This window comes from Typopeltis vanoorti, chromosome 19 (genome assembly GCF_054136105.1).
Source record: "Typopeltis vanoorti isolate ZY-2024b chromosome 19, IOZ_Tvanoo_1.0, whole genome shotgun sequence".
Lineage (NCBI taxonomy): Eukaryota > Metazoa > Arthropoda > Arachnida > Uropygi > Thelyphonidae > Typopeltis > Typopeltis vanoorti.
Window position 1 is genome coordinate 12,168,480 of NC_143567.1, and position 20,840 is coordinate 12,189,319.

The 20,840-nt window shown below is 37.1% G+C and overlaps 1 protein-coding gene across 5 annotated transcripts in view; it reads right to left on the reverse strand.

Moving 5' to 3' along the window:
* Positions 1-20,840, reverse strand: part of LOC150095856 (uncharacterized) — a 163,934-nt gene that overhangs the window by 142,115 nt on the left and 979 nt on the right. The window lies entirely within an intron of this gene.

Below are 20,840 nucleotides of genomic sequence, written 5' to 3' on the forward strand. Positions count from 1 at the left end.
TGACACTGGGGAGTTCGTTCGCTTGGTCGAACAGCGGGAAGGAGTGATGACAAGAGGCCATCCCTGGAAGTTACGAAAGGAAACCATGAGCAAGAGGGTGAGGAGTGGTTCTTTGCATATAGGGCGGTTGAACCGTGGAATGCATTGCCTGATGGAGTGGTGAGAGTGAGAACGGTCAATGAGTTTAAGGAGTGGTATGATAGACTTTGTGTTTCTTAGGGGGTGACCTCCCCTCGATGAGTATTGATAGACTTTGTGTTTCTTAGGAAGGACCTCCCACGATGAGTCTTTGACTCCATGGAGGCCTGGATAATAATAATAATAATTTGACTAGATCCCTAAAGAGATATTTCCATAATAAGACCAATAATTTTATAAAAAAAACATGCTGAACCTGTCTGAAAACACCAAAAAATGTCTCAGATCAAGACATCCCCTTGGTATACTAAGAATTTATGGACTCTCAAAATAACATAAGTAGGACTTACAACTGAGACCAATTGTTGATGCAAGGTATTCTCCAACTTCATTGCTTCCAAAATATCTAGCAAAACTGCTAAGTCCCCACATTGGCAAAAAAACATATTTTATAAAAATCATGACACACTTCATAGAATGCAGCACAGACATCACAACAGAACCTACTGATCTACTTTGCAAGCCTTGACATCGTTTATCTGTAACAACATACCAAGAACAGAACTCTTACACCTACTACAAGATCTATTTCCACCAAACACTACAGATCTTTTCAAACATTGTATAAATAGCAGCACTTTTTTTTCAAATCCAAAGAGAAATTTTGAATAGAAGGAAGATTTAGCAATGAGCTCTTCCCTTTTTCCCTTGTTAGCAAATCTGTTCATGGAGTGGTCTGAAGAAAAACCATTTAGTACCAAAGAACACAACCTAAAGTATGGTCCAATATGTTGACGATATATTCACCATTTGGCCAGGCTTTATTATCCAATTAGAATGTCTCACATACCTTAATAATATCCACACTCAGATTAAATTAACTCTAGAATTGGAGATACACATGTCTTTACCATTTTTAGACATACTTGTAAAAGTATCCCAGCAGAAGACACTCGATTTCTCCGTGTATAAGAAGCCAACAAACACCAGATGACATTTGCACACCACATCCCATCACCACCCTGCACAAAAAACAGGCATTATTCCTTCACTACATGAAAGAGTTTATAGAATTTCCACTAGCATAGATAAAACAAACCAAGAGCTCTACTGCCTAAGCACTATCCTACCAAAGAATGGTTACAATAGAACATTAGTCAACAAAATTCTACGTCAGCCTCCTAGATGGATGAACATGAAAACGAAGACTTCGGAGGAACAGTAATTCTCCCTTATATAGTCAGTCACAGATAAAATATCAAGAATACTATGTCAACAAAATATAAAGGTGGCTTTTACTCCCCTCAACAAGATCTCTGAACTCCTGAAACTTCCAAAACCTCCTCATTCACCTCTCAAAGAAACCTGGTTTTCACTGCACATCAAGTATCAAAGCAACAAAAACAAAATGCACCACATACATTACAATTTTTTTCTCAAGAGCATTCAAGGAATCAGCTGAAATGATCAAACATACTCAACAGTGTAACTTAAAACAAGTAATGATTCTATATTGAGGCTGGTCTTCTCTAATTCAACACGACACGCATGCAGTTACCAGTAGTTCACAGCAGACCATAAACCAGCAAACATCATAGCAAATGCAGTCTTTCAACTGTTATTCCTATTTTTTAATCTTTTTTAATTATTTCAGAGAAATTTATAGTTGAAACTACGTAAAACAATTAGGTAAGTTCAAAATAAATATAATATACATAGCTTTCAAAGTATTTTGGTTATTATTTAAAAATTTCTTAAATCAGTTTTTTTATATACTTCATATTTTAAAATATGAACTTATGGCCTTACATTGAATAATTTAATTGTACGCCTAATTATAGTTCCATTTAAACTGGATATTCTCATAAGTTTAATTATCCAAACTATTTGATTAACCAAACCAACCAGTCTGAATTGGTTCAGATAATCTATGTTCTACAGTATTATAATAATTCTGTTTTTCACAACAACTCTCCACATGCTCTGCTTACACAGATACTGAAATTGCCATGGTGTGAAAATTCCAGGTTGGCATTGTAATATGAAATGCTATTACTTGTTATTTATAAAGCCTGCTTGATTACTGCGCCTTTGAAATACCATTATTCTAATTAACAGTGCATGCTTTTTCTCTCATAACCTTTCTCACTTATTCTACTTACTATGTTTATCCACCTTCTGCATTTACTAGTTGTATGCCCATGAACACTGGAAAATTTATTTGTAAGACTGCGCCACCAGTATTTTTTTATATTGGCAGAAGACTTAGTAGTACGTCCGGTAGATCTCTCTCTCTCCCTCTCTTACTAACATAAATTCCTTCAACAAAGTTTACTTAAACAGTTGTGGTTCTTAAGTACTTAAACTACGCTTTTAATGCCTTAGTTGTTTCCTGCTCAAATGTCCGATCGATTTTTTTTTTTAGGAACAGTGCAGTTGTAAAATAAAAAAATCAGGCAGCACTCTATTTGCATATAAATAAAACACATTTAATTACAATAATAACAAAGTACATTAAATAAGCGATAAGGAGGTTACTCTCTACCTATCCTTTAGACTTTTAGCTTAAAGAAACAAACTTTCCCTTTCAATACTAAATGACTATATTGTACAATATAATTACACCATTACTTCTCTGTTAAAAGAAATCAAATTGCAGAGACTAAATTAGTCATAAAGAGATTAGCTAGCTATAGCAAGTTATAGTTCACCCACCGATTTGAGGTCCCTCGACACTTCTGCGCATGTCAGAAAAAGGAGAATCCATTCCGATAATAGGGTAATCAGTCTGTCTTCTGGGATGTAATAATAAACAAACTGAGTTTGTTTATTATTACAGGTCGGAAAATTTAGCTTTTCTTTTACGAACATTGCTGTTTTTAAAGTGTAACTATTTTGCTTGTATAACAGTTGGAAAAATGTACGTAGAGTGTTAATACGTGCAAATACTGTGTTCTACATAAAACAATGTCACTTCGCTCCATGATAAGTTTTCTTTTATTCTGGTACTTTTTAAAACAAAATCCGATTTCATGAAGTATTTTCCTTAAAGTTTCTCTTTTCCAAGGAAAATTAATTTTTTCTTTAAGCACAGGAATCAATTTCGGAACAGTTGGCACTCTTTTCTCGACCACGTAAAATTCGTGAATAGTTCTTCTAACGTCTACATCAAAATCATTCAAAGCTATGGTTTCGATGGTTTTCTTTCTCTGGTGCTTTTTTTTAGGAGATTTAAATTTTGGCTTACCTTCACCTTTTGATTCCCTACGAATTCTTTTAACAGTCGACCCCGATACGCCCGCAATTGCACTTGCACATTTTATGACTTGAGAAAGGGGAACAAGGAGACCGCCTTTTTAACGATTCTTTTTCGCAGAATGCCAGCACATTATTCAATATTCTTTTGCAAAAGCTACTGAAATGTGTAACAATAGAACTTGTTGACTGTACTGGATCCATCATACAAATTAATAATAAAAAAAATAATGCAAAAAGAGAACAACAAAAATCAAGCTAGTACTAGTACAGCGACAGACAAGAAAGCACGTGATTTCGCATGTTGGCGACCAATTCGTACATCCTTCATTTCTTTCTCCCCTTCAGCATGAATCGACTATTCTTGGCACCAAGCCAAGAAGGGATCTAGAAATGGTGGGCGAACTATATCTTACAATTTATATTCCAGTTAACAACAAATCAGAGGACTCTAGAGATTAGCTATTTCTTATTTCTAATCAGTCCATCTATGACATATCTCCTAGATTACAAGAATGCATTAGAGATTTGGACACACTTACGGAGGCTCTTTGTCATGACACCTTCCATAGGTCCTTCATCAAAGTCACTATGGTTTTTCTATCATCACAGGCCTTAGGTTTCCATCCGTAGAGTCTTGTTTCGGGGAAGGCTTCGTCGGAATATTTGGCGAGTCTTGGACTGCAATTTTGTGCTCAAAAGTTCAGGCAAGAAGTTTCGGCATTCAGGTTTGAAGAACGGGCTTTTGGCTTCCATTGACTTCCTGCAGCCCTAGGACATCCGACCGGCACTTGGCATCGGCTGTTCTCGCAATTTTTCTCTGTCTCTCTTCAGTAACAGCACTTCACCTCTGCTCTCTCGGCAACTAGATCTCAGCTCTCCTCTGTCAGCAACTGGACCTGGACTCTCCCCACGTTCTCTGCCAGAGACTGCCTCCTGATGTTCGGCTCAGTCCTCTTTTATTTTCTCTCCTCTGCACCTTGCACCAAGTTTTGTAAACCCTGAAGAAATCAGCAGTTTTCCTTGATCCTTTTGTTAAAGCCGCCCGTTCTTTTTTCTCCTCCGTGCGCACTTTTTTCCTTGTCTTGTCGGGCAGCGGAAACTTCTCTAAAACTAGCTTTGAAGATGTTCATGTGCAGAGCCCACGACCACCTCTTACACACACTTTATCGAAAACAACTTTTCTTGTGCTCTTTATACATAGCTATTATACAAAGTAAACCACTCTTACACACACTTAATAGTAAACAAGTTTCTTGTGCTCTTTATACATAGCTGTTACACAAGGTTCCGAAGGCAAAGCATTGCCTTTGTTTTTGACATTCTAGAAACTTTAGTTAAAGGAGTAAATACAATTAATTCCCATAGGGTTATTTACAATAATATCTAGCATAAAATATACAGTGGCAAACAAGGTTATTTTGGTAACCTTCTCATGGGACTTGACTTCTGTAAAAATCGATGTAAAGCGCTTTGGTATTTCTAAACTACATCGAGTTTTTACAGCATATTGTTTCTTCTCAGATATCCGGATAAATAATTTATCATAAGAATATCATACCTGTTCCTACTTATTAGCACTATGCAAATTACATAAATAACTATGGAGGTTCCACTGGGCAGAATCAAGGAGCACAATTTCTCATAAAAGGAATAAATTATTCAAATTAAATTCAACATTATTTCAAAGCCGAATAGAGAAACTACAAGAGTTTCGTGCCGAATACAGAAACTATAAAATTTTGGCGGATCCAAGCATAAGCAAACCTTTCATGACAGGGGCAACTCGTAGTAAAGGTGGAGTTAGCTCTGATCACTATCCTTAGATTCCTTTAATGTAAACCATCTCCTAGTGGATATGTATGATGTTATACATTACGGAGGGGTCACTACCCAGGCAGGTTTTCGACCTTAGTTGAGGTCTCGTCAGTGGGAGCCAGACCTGTAAATACTCAAGTTGAAGTGAAGTAGAATTTATACTTTACTCGTATGGTAAAGTATATGAGTTTCCCCTGTCATGAAAGGTTTGCTTACACTTGGATCCACCAAAACATTTATAGTTTCTCTATTCAGCAAACTCTTGTAGTTTCTCTATTCAGCTTTGAAATAATGTTGGATTCAATATCCACTTAATTTGAATAATTCTGCATCACCAAAGTGAAGCCTTTTGGCTCTCTTTTTCAGCAAAGGAATAAATGTTAACTATCAGACTTATTAAATTGTAGCCATGCAACAATGCCCCCTAGTGCTTCTTGTATAATCTTTCAAAAAATTATTTCACTTTGTCTGCAACCAAGTGAATAAACCTTTCTACTGATATTCATACTGAGAGGGTGAGGTCAGTCAGATGCGTTCAGCAGCACGCTGGCACATATTGCACACTGCAACACACACAGGTGTGAGGATACTAAAGGCACCATTAAAAACTACTTGCACTCCACAATGGTACAAGACAGACTTTCAAATCTTTAGGGTTTAGGGGCGCCAACTAAAGTTTTGCATACAGGCGCCGGACACTACTGGCACGCTACTGGATGCATTCAGAGGTAGTAGCGAAGAAAAAGATAAGTTTTCATTATTTTTATTACAGTTTTATTTTTACTTTAAATTACACAACATAAAGAATAGTCTGTAGGTGATTTGTACTTAAAAATATAATATTTTAGTATAGTTATAGTAGTTCTTAGTACTTAGTTCTTTATGCAATATTTGAATAATGGTGGTAATCACAGCCCAGTTTGCCAATGGCTTATCACCAAGTCCTCTCCCATTTAAGAATTACATTTTACACAGCCTACTATGGGTTGTGGTAATCGGTGCTTGCGGCATGTATGCATCCCAAAGATATGTGGCAGGTGAGAGATCAGGAGTGCATACATGCAGAAAATGGGAAGAACGTTGCGATTTAGAGATTAGTATACTGGACCTTAGCAGTGTTACATCAGAAACGGGAGAATACTGACCGAGAGAGAGACGAGTAGCGTGATCGAGGGTAACGATAATGAGCAGAATGTAAATGAAAAAATAAAAGGACGTATGGTAAGTTTGTATCATTGTGAAGTTTTCAAAGATGGTGTTAATTGAGAGTATGAATGGGAAGCAAAGTGGGTAGCCTGCAGAGAGAGAGAGAGAGAGAGAGATGTGCTAAAAGAGGAAGTGGAAGGTCTAGGACAGGGTTTCTTAAACTGTATTCTGCAAAAGGTGAATAGGCATTACTCGAGAAGTTCTGGAATTTGTCATTTTAGTTTTCTAAGCATTTTTCATGAATAAATATTTTATAGTAGAAATATTCGGAGGAGAATAATATTCGTGAATATGTCGAAAAGCTCAGACCCAGAACGCCTAAAAACATGTGTATCGTTAATTTTCACACATCGAAACCTTTCAACATTTGGGAAAGGGAATACCGCTGTTTATGACGGGTCACAAAAATTGCTTGCAAGCGGATAATAACAAGGTGGCATATCCTCTGTTCTCAAAACTGAAGGAAATGACATCTGTGTAGCAAACGTCAGTGACCAAGCAGCATATTTTTAAACATAGAAATATTCATGAATTATCGTTAATTTTCACACATCGAAATCTTTCAACAATCGGGAAAGAGAATACTGCCGTTTATGACTGATCATAAAAATCGCCTGCAAGCCGATTACAACAATGGGCAGCATGTTCTCAAAACTGAACGAAATAACATCTGTGTTGCAAATGTCAGTGACCAATCAGCAAAGAAGTATGAAGAAATTTTTTCCACTGAAATTGAAAATCAAGGTAGTCTGTATCTGGTTCTCAGATCTAGTAATATTGCTAGTAATACTGAATACTTTCTTTGCAACTTCGTATTGCAGTGTTAAGTGCTTGTTCTGAAACTAGAGTGCTGTGATCTTTTTATAATAGGAATACAGATTTAAATTCTAATATGAATAAGAGACAAGGCACTTTGTTTAATTTTGGTATTAAGAAATCTCATATTGAAGGTGTTTATGACGGAACATATAGTGAGTCATCCACCTCAAGCCTACAAAGATCTCCAGGATGTACAAAAGGAGGCGAAAACTACCAGCACACAGGAGAAAAAGTCTGCATTTACTCGTAAGTACTTATAATATTATTATAAATATATTTGGTGATCAGAATAGGATATGTCAATGAAAATCAGCACAAATTAATTTAATGATGGTTTATTGATTTAATTAAATCAATCAAATTAATTAAAACATCAATTAAATTAAACTTTAATTGATGTTTAATTAATTAATAATTAATTAATTATAAAAATCAGCTAATTACCAATTAATTATTAATTAATACATTACAAAATAACCAAAGTATTCCATGAAAATTTCAGGATTTGTGAAGTGTTCCATCGTAGAAAAAGTTTGAGAAACCCTGGTCTAGGGAATGAGTTGAGAAGCATGAAAGTAGAGATTAAGTGATTGGAAAAGACGAATGTAAAGCGAATCACAATAGGAGTGAGAGAGAGTTATGGGACTGATAGAAGAGAGAATAGGAGAACTAGTAAAAGAGAGGAATGAGAAAAATGCAAGAGAGTGAAGGAACCAGTAATGAAGAGATGCCAAGACAACAGATAAGTAGGGGAACAAAAAAAGAAAGTATTAGAGAGAGATAGAAAGAAGGAGAGTGAGGGATGCAGATGAGCAAGGAAGAAAGAGTGGTAAGAGGTGTGATATATGGAGACTCAATGATCAGTAGCACACTCAGGATTTAATTTGGTGGGGGGGGGGAGTTGAGTAGGCAATTTGACAATAGATACTACGCATCGCATACGACCTATGACTGAGCATCTGCAATGATCACTAATTCATAAGTAGTATAGAAATAGAAGACACGACACAACACAAGTAAAAAAAAGAATTTTAATTAACATCATATATGTTAATTAAAATTTGGAAAATTTTCTAGTGTTTTTTTCCTTTTTTCTTTTTTTTTTGGGGGGGGGGCTGTCCCCCCTCTGGGTGCACCACTGATCAGTAGTGTGCAAGATAGAAAGCCTGAGGAGAGGAATGATAGAAAGTGTGGCTATGGCAATTAAGTGAGGTGAAAGGTGGATGAGATGATTGTAATGGTGGGCATGAATGACTTGAGAGGCAGTGTGAGATCTGCAGTTCAGAAGACTGAAACAGTACACTGAGTTCCAATCCCATACATTTCTGCCATTTCAGAACTGATTTCTAGAATTCTGAAGAAATATGAATTAGTAGCTACTTTTATACCCATCAATAAACTCTCAACTTATTTCCCCTGTTCAAAAGATAAATGCTCTCCGATGTCTCCCCATGGTACATACCAAGTTCCTTGTGACTGTCATCTATACTACTTCAGACAAACTGGACACTCAATAGAAAAGAGAATACAAGAACATCAATCATATATTTACCACAAGAAATCCGATAAATCTGGATTGGCTCAATGGAGTAGACACAGACCACAACATTCTCCAGTCTGAAACGCATCTACTGCTGTCAATACAAATTTGAAAGTTTATTTAAGTAGAGTGCTGAAGCCTTGCTTCACCACCTCAACTTGAATTGGAATGACTGCTTATCATTATCAAAAGATATAGAAAAGTCTGATTAGAATAACACATCATAATTTTTTTTTATATATACTGTTATGATTAACCTTTTCCTCAGAACATAACGTTACTGGAAATTATTATTATTATTATTATTAACATTTGACCTCCATGGAGTCAGAGACTCATCATGAGAGGTCACACTATTGCACACAGTGCTCATCCAACACACACACTATTGCACACAATGCTCATCCAACCATGCCTTAAACTGATTCAATATGTCTACACCCACAACACACTCAGGCAATGCATTCCGATCAACAACCACCTCCATGCAAAGAACCTGCCCCTCACTCCTCTGTTCACACTCTCCTTATAGAGTTTCCAGTGATGGCCCCTTGTTCTACTCCCTTCTCCCATTCTATGAAAAATTTCTTCCAAGTTGACCTGATAACAACCTCTGATTAGCTTGTATGTTTCAGTCATATCCCCCCCCCCTCTTCCTCCTATTCATGAGGAAGCACCACATGATACTGCACCTCCACATGCAACTTTCTGATACCTATCTGACAGCCAGTCACTGATCCAACTTAGAAGTCTGTTATCCAGTTTCAATTTATTTAAGAGCTTATCATGTGGTAGTCTATCAAAATCCTTTAAAAAATCCAAGTACACCACTACATATGCATCTCCCCTATCCAAGGTATTTGTCACCCTGTTATAGTACATAAGTTAGTGAAACATGATCTCCCCTTAATAAATCCATGCTGATAACCACAGAGAATACTGCTGTTATCAACCCATTTCTGTATCCTGCTTCTCACCAATCTCTCCAGGACCTTCACCACAACTCCAGCTATACAGACCAGCCTATGAAAAAAGCCGGCCTTTGAAGCTACAGCCTTATCATCACCTTTATACACTGGAACAATTTTACCCTCCTTCCACTCCCTTGGAACTTGTGCTGTTGTAAGACTTATTAAACATGCATGCCAATGCTACTGCCAATTCCCTGGAACATTCCCTTAAGATGTGTGGTGATATGTCATCAAATCCTATTGCCTTATTGACATCAAGGTTTTTAATTCCTCAAATACCTCTTGCTCACTCACAATTAAGCCATCCTCTCCTATGTTCTCTACACTGAAGTTCCTCATGATTCTGCCCTGATCAGGATGAAATACCCTTATAAATTGATCACTGAATACCTCAACAATGTCATCTGCAGCAGTTACCATTCCAACACTTTCATCCTTTAACTTCATCTTACCATGATCATTCTTCCTTCTACTTGCCACATATCTAAAAAACGTTACGGTTTCTACCTACTAACTCTCTAGGGTTTCTAGAGTCTCTACCTGGTTATCAGCGTGGGTTAGTTAAGGGGAGATCATGTTTTCACTAACTTACTTATGTACTATAACAGGGTTACAAATACCTTGGACAGGGGAGATGCATATAACGTCACACAGCTCATTCTATTTCAAATAAATCCATTGTTTGCATTCTACCTTGTATCAACTGTTTTTTGACACTGAAAACTGTCTGTAATTTCAGAAAAAAATATATGGCCCTTATAATAAATTATTACCTTTACCTTGTGTTTACATGTAAATAATTCATAAAAGTTATAGGGTTGACACTGGGGTGTTCTTTCGTTTGGTGAACCAGAGGGAAGGAGCGAGTCAAGGGACCACCCCTGGAAATTACAAAAGGAGGCTGTGAGAGAGAGGGCGGTTGAACTGTGGAATGCATTAATAGAGTGGTGAGAGAGTATCAAAAGTCAATGAGTGGTATGATACTGTTTTCTATGATGGGCCTCCCACAATGAGTCTTGTGACTCTGTGGAAGCCTGAATCATCATAATAATAATATATCTGATTCAGAGTATTTTAATCATAAATGCTACTTTTTATTACTTGTATGTGGAAAATATATACTCCTGTAGTAATTCAACCTTGATATCTTTTTAGGTCTGGCTACCACTTGATGCCACCTCAATAAAAGTCAAAACCGGCTGGGCAGTGATCCTTCCCATAATGTACAGCAACAGATATATCTGAAAGAAGGTATGCTTTGCATTATGGGATACTGAGGCAACTGATATGAAGTTAATAGCCTCTATATACAAGTGGTCTAATCATGAAGATGACTAGTCCATCTAACCAAGTCTGCTTAGCCAAGTCGTGCAAAATTTGTTTCTTACACTTGATAAAGGATTAAATAAGAATATAATTTCTTGAGCAAGGCCTTTGTTTGTTTATTTGTTTTCTCCACAGAATTCTGAGCTGTGGGTGAGAGAGAGAGAGAGAGAGAATTTTTTTATGTTCTTAACAAAAACAGCAGTGAATCTTTGGGGTTTGATGAAAGAAGGAGAAAAGGAATCTGATAACACCTGGTAGTACCAATGGAGAAGTTGGTCCTTTATTGAAGAAAGAGAAATGAAGACATCTTACGTACACATCAAGAAGCTATTCAAATACCAAAGGCTCGGGGTATATTTGTGGTATGTTTGGATACAACGTTGACACGCCATTAGTGTTTGTTATTGTTTGTTATTAAACAACTACAGGACCCATCTTATTTTTCTTCCCAAGAAAAATAAGATGGGTCCTGTAGTTGTTTATGGTTTTTTGATGAAATATTCATTGAAACCATTCTATATAAGGGATATGTAGAAACTTGTAACTAAATCTTATAAGTCATTATAAGATTGACACAGAAAAAAAATTTTTCAATACAGGGAAAACACTGGTGGTGAGACCCTGACAGTTTTTATTATTATTATTATCAAGCTATGGGATTATTACACCAGATCATGGAAGTCAAATTCATGTATTTTATACAGCACCTTTTCTGGGTTGTTATAAAGTTCATATTTAGAAATATTTATACAAGTTAGTAAACGTAGTGGTGATGCTTCCTCAATGTGACGGATTTTGGAGATGGGGAAGACTTTTATGCAACTGCTAAATTTGATTGGTCTTGTGTGGCCAGTCTTGAGGCGAGTGATCATGGTAGTGGCACAGCAATTAAAACTGGAGTCGACGGTAGCTCCTGGTTTTTCTGCTGAATGCCAGAAGTGAGTCATGTCCTGGAGAATCATTCTTTTTACATTTCTTTTTGAGTAGTTATATAGAAAGATCAAAATCTGTAGTATCACTTGATGTTGCAGCCATTTTTGCTACTTCATCTGCAGTTTCATTTCCCTTTAATCCCAGATGGGATGGAATCCATTAGAAAATTATTTCAGAATCCTTATGTAGTTTTTTTGTTTTTTTGCTATGTCTTGAAGTATTTCTCCTTAAATAAGTTTATTATTAGGGTTTAACAATATGTATGACAGGTATTGTGTTAATGGATAGAGTGGGTCTCCCACAACGAGTCTTTTGACTCCATGGAGTGCCTATATAAATAATTATAATTATTTATATGGGCACTTATAACAATAATATTGTTATAAATAACAGCATTTATAACAATAATAATAATAATAATTGTTATTATTATTACAGGCGACTCCAGGGAGTCCTTAGACTCATCGAGGGAGGCCCTAAATATCATGTCCACACAACTATACGACATTCTCACAGTATCTATCATACCTTGCCTTGAACTCGCTTACCATCATAGCACCCACAACAGACTCTGGCAGCTTATTCCACTCATTTACCACTCTAAAAGTAAAGAACCCAGCTCTAACACCCTTGCTAACCACACTCTTTCCCAGCTTCCATAGGTGTCCCCTAGTTCTCCCACCACCAGTCCTGATCTCAAAAATATCCTCTGAATTAATCCTATAGAAACTCTTTAGCAATTTGAATGTCTCAATCATATCTCCCCTTTTCTGCCTATCAACTAATTTCTGCAACCCACAAATCTTCAACCTGTTTTCATAAAGTTCATTCCATAGACCTACTATCATCTTGGTCACTCGCCTCTGGATCCTCTCCACCTCCTCCCCATCAAGAAGAAACCTTGGTGACCAAATCTGGGCACAGTAGTCGAGATGAGGAGAAGACACACGGGAGGAAGGAATTGGGTTTTATGCGGTTATTAAGGGATAACTATCTGCGACAGCACGTAATGGAAAATACTAGGGGTTGGAGAGTGCTTGACCTACTAAATGCATCTGAGGATTTGGCTGTAATGAATATGACCACATTGCCACCAATTGGTGAGAGTGATCATAGGGTCTTGACTTGGGAGGTGGCTAAAGGTGTGGAATTTACAATTAAGAAAGGGTACATGTGGAATTATCAGGATGGTAAGTATGACAAGCTTAGGAGTTTGATTGGTTCAGTACCATGGCATGTAAAACTGCAAAGGCTAGAAGTTGATAGTGCATGGGAGGTGGTTAAGAAGATTTTGCAGGAGGCAATAGCTAACTGTATACCTAGTGTCAGAATAATAAATCAAGTAGGGATTAAAGGGATGAATAACAACATTAAGCTTGAGCTGAAAAAAAAAAGAAACAACTGGAGGAAATTTAAAGAGAAAGGTGATCTGCAGGCACATGAACGGTATAAAGCCCAGGCCAGAAGGGTAACAAGTGTGGTAAGAAAAGCAAAACCAGATTATGAAAGAATATTAGCCATGCAGGCTAAAGAAAATTCCAAACAGCTTTTTCGATATGTTGCAAGTTATACGGCAGATTGATTTTAAAGAATGCCGAAGGTAGGGAGGTAACCGAATCAGTTGATATAGTAGAATTACTTGAGTGAGCACTTTGCAAGAGAATATCATCCATGTGGTGACATTGCAGAAATGGAAGAACAAATAGCTTATATGGGAATTGTGGTGAATGAAGTGGAGGTGAATAGTCTATTAAAAACCTCAATGTCAACTCATCTGCGGGATTGGATGGTATACCAGCTCGTGTCGTACAAGAAGCGGCTAAAGAATTGTCAGTGCCTTTGACCATTTTTGTTTAACTTGAGTCTCGGGGTCTGGGCTAGTCCCAAGGAGGGTGGAAAGAGGGGAAAATAGTTCCACTGCATAAAGGAGGTTCCGAGACTGCTGTTGAAAATTACCGGCCGATCAGCATATCAGGAATTGTTGTCAAGGTCTTGGAGAAAATAGTCAAGAGGAAAATACAAGATTGGATAGATGAAAATGGGATACTTTATGGGGGACAGCATGGTTTTGTGAAGGGTAGATCATGCCTCAGTAACGTGCTCACGTTCTATAACACAGTGACTGGGTTTACAGTGATTCTACTGGACTTGCTAAAGCCTTTGATAGGATACCACATGGAATTCTAATCAGTAAGCTGCAGCATATGAGAATGGATATAGGGTTAGTAAGCTGGATAGGAGGGTGGTTGATGGAGAGATATCAGAGAGTGGTTTATTCGGGAGTAGAGTCCAAAAGACGGCCTGTGACTGGCGGTGTGCTGCAGGGTTCTGTTCTTGGACCGCTACTGTTTAACTTGTTCATTAACGATATAGGAAAGGATCTGAGAGGAGCTGTGCATCTGTTCGCGGATGATGCAAAGATAGGTAGAACAATAGTGAATGCTCAGGATGTCAAAATTTTGTAGGATAATTTGGATAGTTTGGAGGACTGGGCTAAGGAGAATGGATGTCAATTTAATGTGGAAAAATATAAGGTTTTGCATTTCGGGGTGAAAAGATTAGCAGCAGCATATCACATTGGTGGAACTGTACTCCAGGAGATTGAGGAGGCCAGGGATTTGGGAGTGTTGGTGAATAGGGAGTTGAAGTTTAGTGGACACATCACAAAAGTGGCAAAATCAGCTCATCAAATCACTTGGTTGCTGAAAAACACTTTAACGAGCAGAGACAAACAGGTTATTGTTCCTCTGTATCGAGCCTTGATAAGACCCCATCTAGACTACTGTGCCCAGATATGGGCACCAGGGTTTCTTCTGAATGGGGAGGAGGTGGAGAGGATCCAGAGACGAGTGACCAAGATAATAGCAGGACTATGGAATGAACCTTATGAGAACAGGTTGAAGATTTGTGGGCTGCAGAAATTGGTTGATAGGCGGAAAAGGGGTGATATGATTGAGACATTCAAATTACTGAAGGGTTTCTATAAGATCAATTCAGAAGATATTTTTGAGAATAGGACTGGTTGTGGGATGACCAGGGGCCATACATGGAAGCTTGGTAAGATTGATGAATGGTAAGATTGATAAGATAAGATATCAATCTTACCAAGATTTATCAATCTTGGTAAGATTGATAAATGAGTGGAATAAGCTGCCAGAATCTGTTGCAGGTGCTACGACTATAAATGAGTTCAAGGAGAAGTATGATAGATACTGTGTGAATGTTGAATAATTGTTCTTGACATGATGTTGGGCCTCCCTCGATGAGTCTGAGGACTCCTTGGAGCTGCCCGTAATAATAATAATAATGAGGTCTTATCAAGGCTCGGTACAGAGGTACAATAACTTGCTTGTCTCTGCTCGTCAAAGTATTTTTCAACAACCAGGTGAGTTGATGAGCTGATTTAGCCACTTTTGCAATGTGCCCCCTAAACTTCATTTCCCTATCCACCAACAACACTCCCAAGTCCCTGGCCTCATCAATCTCCTGGAGTACAGTTCCACCAATGTGGTATACTGCTGCTAATCTTTTCACCCCAAAATGCATAACCTGATTTTATAATTATAATAATAATAATTTTATAATAATAATATAAAATGCAGATAACATGTTATATTTCCTGAAGGAACAATTGGCCATATAACACTAATACATTACCCTTCATTGAAGCATAAGGAGTGAGCAAATGAACAAAGATTATGATAGTTTTGAAACAGATCATAAACTGAGAACAAATAAAATAATACGTGTTTTCTTAGAGATTGAGCACTGAAGCTCCCAATCCAACTGAAGAATCAATGAGATCCATAAGGCATATGATGGTTATCCTCTAGTTCTAAAATCAACTATATCCTAGGGTGGACAGCATTATTTGGATACTACAGTTACTTTTCCTAATGGAAACTAAAATTTCAGTTTAAGCACTATTCATCACAACGTCTTCAATGACTCACACTGACTGTTTTTGTCTCAAAAGCTGGCATTTATGCCTATGTTTACTGATATATCATGTTAGAGTTTCCAACTCAAAATCTGTCTCTCTTCCCCCCCCCCCTGAATAAGAATCTCTCTCTCTCTCTCGCCTTGATCCATCGAATTCATCTGCTATCTTCACTGCTTTACAAAGTTCACCAAACAGTCTGAGCTCTGATTACCCCACCCCCTTTGAAAAGCTGATTTTCTCCAGTGTAACTTTCCTAATAGCAAATTCATCTTATTTGGAGACTTGAACAACTCTAACTGGATTTCCTTTTTCAACTGCATTGATCAAGATGGTTGAGATGCTGAGAATATTTGCTATCATTAATGATGACATACAAACTATTCACATGCTTACCAGAATACCAGATAACTAGCCACTTACCAAAAATTCTATATCTCTTCCTCACTAGTGACCCATCTCAATATACTCCTGATATGCTTCAGCAAATGCAGACCAAAATCCAGTGGACCTCTTACCATGTAGCAACACTCACACAAAACTGTCATCCACATATATGATATAAGACTAACAAGTGGAATGATCTGCAACTTTTTTGCCTCATTTCCTAGGTTGAATTATTCTTGTTGGTTTTCTGATTTAAACCTATGCACAGAAAATATCACTGAAACAATTCTTATTGGAAAAGATATAACTTTTGTCTTATATTTAAACTGGGTTCTCAAGACATATGATAAGAATGTACCAGAGAAGAGTGAAGAATACAGCTACTGACTTTCATTGAAATCACCATTTTCCAATACACAGTTTCTTCAATAATAGTATACTATATTCCCCCTCCTCATATGACAAACTACCACAACCCGCAGAGTAACAACCTCTACAACCCTAATTCTAATCTTCAAACCATTATTTTGATGGGGCTCAGATAACCTTGTCAATTTCAAGGTCTTTTAAAACACAGTTCTGCCTTGCTTCACCTCACCTCACATTCCATCCACCCATTCCTCAATTTTACTTTTAATCAATTTTACTAAGTGATCACTTCATAAATCACCTTTTACCAAGTGATCACTCAGTAACTCTCTCAAAATTTTAACCACCACTTCAGAGATACTAATTGGTCTGTAATTTGCTAGTTCTATCTTGGAGCCATCTTTATGCAGTGGAACTATTTCACTCTCTTTCCACTCCCTTGGAACCTTGCGAATTTCAAGAGAGTGAGTTCACTTGCACATTCTCGTAGCATACAAACTGACACACTGTCCAGGCTTCCTGCTGTTTTCACATTGATATTTTTCAATATACTAAGTACCTCTTGTTCATCGACCTCAATGCTCACACCAGCCTCTGTCACCTCAGTAACTGCAAAATCACCACCTGGATGATATACCCTTGCAAGTTACAGAAGGAGAAGAACTATTTCTTCTCCTTCTGTCACTTCCCTACCTTCACTGAGTAAAGTTATATGCTTATATTCCTTCCACGATACTTTTTTTTTTTTTTTGCAGCTCCTACTTTATATTGCTAGTCATCCACTTAATCCCTACTCAATTTATCCTTCTGACCTTAGGTATCCACTCTAATACTGCCATGCTCAAAGAATCCTTAACTTCCCATGACAATCATTCCATGTAGTTTCTTATGCCATGGCACTGCTACAAGTTGCCTCCTAAGCTGTCATAATCATCAGCTTTGCATTTCTACATAAACTTTTTCTTGACTGAAATTTGAACATGCTGAGCAACCTTTAAGGACAAGACTGCATGGTCACTTTCCCTGATCGGAGGTCGAGTTGCTACTGCAGTTATAGATAGAGCTTCCAATGCTATTAACAGATCCGACACTCTCAAACCCCTGGTCCCTTCCATCACATGTTGTTTGAGGTAATTATCCCTTAATAAATATAAATTCCATTTCCATTTTGTCAATCTGCCCTTTCTTCCTTCTAATCTATATCACCATAGTTGAAGTTTCCATGATAACTGCTCAGCTTGTACTTGTGGTAAGCTGCTGATGCATATCATCCACATTTTTTTTGACCCTCAGGTCTATAGCAGCAATCAACAATATATTTTCCCATTAGACTCTATCTCACACCAGACAGCCGCAAATTAACCATTTCCATCCGATCTACTATCTTCCTTTATTTCCATTTTTTTTGGTTGAAGTTCTTCAGCTATCATTAATAATACCACTCCTCCTGCCTTATTTCCTCTGTCTTCTCTGAAAAGCAATATCCATTACATTCTATCCCTGTAACTACATCATTCTCTGACAACCAGGTCTCGCTGATTACAATAATTTTTGACCAAGTTGAGCTGACCAATGCTAAAAACACCTCTCATTTATTTCTGATGTTTCGTATACATGCATTTCAACATCCCTTTAGGGACAAGGTTACCCTCACATATAATTACATGCCCATTCTGATTTGAAACCTGGGAAACTGCACTCAGCTCTTCATAATCATTCCTGCACTCATACTTATTGGTTTTGGAAGGTTTTTCCCACTTGGTTAGACTATAAATTAATTTAGTTTAATCATTTATCCAAGTGTAAACAAACAAAGTTTGTGCCTGAAGTATCTTCAGGACTGGGGCAACTCGTAGCAATGATGGACAAAGCTTCACATCACTTGCCTTAGTATCCCATAATGCAAAGCACATCTCCTTGCGGACATGTATAATGCTAAGCATTATGGGATCACCACCCAGACCAGTTTTGACCATTACTGAATGTTCAAGTACAGATCAAACTCAAAAAACTCAGCATTGTTTCTCTCAGTAACAGGCTCACCCCCACCACTGAGTAGAGCTGCTCATTTGCTCATATGCCATCTGAGGAGTAACAGCAACAGCTGCACCTCAGTTAACTTTATGGGCATTGCCATTCATTACCCCCCCCCCCAGGACCTGGGTGACAGCAATAGCCAAGCCTCAGTTAAAACTTCATGTGCTATAGCATTGCCATTTATCACCCAAGCTTCAAACCGGTTTCGACCTTTATTGAGGTCTCTTCAGTGGGAGCCAGACCCAGAGGCGATACCAAAGTTGAAGCAATGCAGAAGTCATGTTTACTATACGAGCTGCCAAAAGGTGTCACACCTTATTATTAAATTACTCTGGATTAGAGAAAGATGTTGGAAGTGTTTTTCAACTTCGTTAGACTATAAATTATATATTTAGTTTAATCTTTTATCCAAGTGTAAGCAAACAAAGTTTGTGCCTGAAGTATCTTCAGCATTGGGGCAATTTGTAGCAAAGGTGGACAAAGCTGCATATCACTTGCCTTAATATAGCTATGAGCATAGCTATACTAAGGCAAGTGATGTAGCTATACTTTGGTCAAGTGTTTTATTTCTAATCCAGCTCTCAGATCCATAAGTTAAAATTGGTTTGAAAAATGTCTTGTATACAGCTAATTTAGTGTTTTAACTAATTTCTCTCTTATTCCATATCAATTTATTCAGTTGACTTCCTACCATACCAGCTTTGTTGATTCTGTTGTCTATTTCCATATTTAATTTACCATCTACATTAAAAATCGGGAAAGTAGCTGAAATGTTTTACTTGTTCTATACGTTCTCTATTCATAATGCGGTTGATATTTTCAATGCTTCTACCTATTGTCATTGTCTTTTTATTGCTGACCTTCATACCAAATCTATTACAACAGTTATTTAATTTAGTCGGGGAATCTTGCAAACTTGTACTGGATTTATTTAGAAGTATAACATCATCTACATAGAGTAAAGAGCTGAGATTAACATCTCCAATTTTGATATCAGATTTAATACCACTTTCCTTCATAATGTGATCCATATAGATAATAAATAACAGAGAGGGATAACGTACATCCTTGTCTGACACCAGATTTAACATTAATCCATCTTCTTATACTTCTTTCAATTGTAACTGCTGACACTTACAACTCAAATAAAGACTAAGTATTGCTTGATATAATGCTCCATTGACACCATACAACTGCAGAATTTTGAATAGCTTCTCTCTCTTGACACCTTGTCATATTCCTTTTGCAGATCTACAAAACTTAAATACAGATCTTTGTTATATTCCCATATAATTTCTTAACTGTTTGTCATAAAGTGAAAATCTAATCCTAACTGCCTCTATTTGCCTGAATCCAGTTTGTTCTTCACCAAGCTTCCCTTCCACAATCCTTCTCGACTATTTCTCAAGTATACTTGCATAAATCTTACCAGGGACACTCAGTAGAGAAATACCTCTGTAATTCTCATATACAGTTCTATTTCCCTTTTTATAGATGGACACTATAAGAGCTCTACTCCAACATCTGGAATTCGTCCTTCTGTCCAGGCATTCTGAACTATGCAGTGCAACCACTGTAAGACTTTTATACCTCCATACTTCAGCATTTCTGGTCACATATCAACTTCAACTTCACTAGCACCTTTTATCTTCCCATTTAGAAAACATGTTTTCATCACTTTCTCATTAAGTATACTTCTCATCATCGAATCCCTATATAATATAAAATTATATAAAAGAGATAGTATATAATAAATAAATGTTATTAATACACAATGTTATTATTATTTTTCTTTAAATATAACTGTTACATAGTGTTTTCTATATGCTATCTTAGTAGGTTAATGATTCCTAAATTTTCTTTGGAATTCTGACAAAAATGGCACTTGGGAAGGGGGGGGGGGGGAACCATTAAAACATATTTGGATCCTCACCTCCAATATTTTTGATAATTTCTTTTGCTGTTATTTTTATCATTACTATTACTGTTGTTAGTAATTTTCTATTTTAAAACTGTGTGTTACTTCTTCCCCCCCCCTCCCATATGAGGATAAAAAAATTTATCCTTATTGATGGGTACACTTACAAAAAAAAAAAAAAAA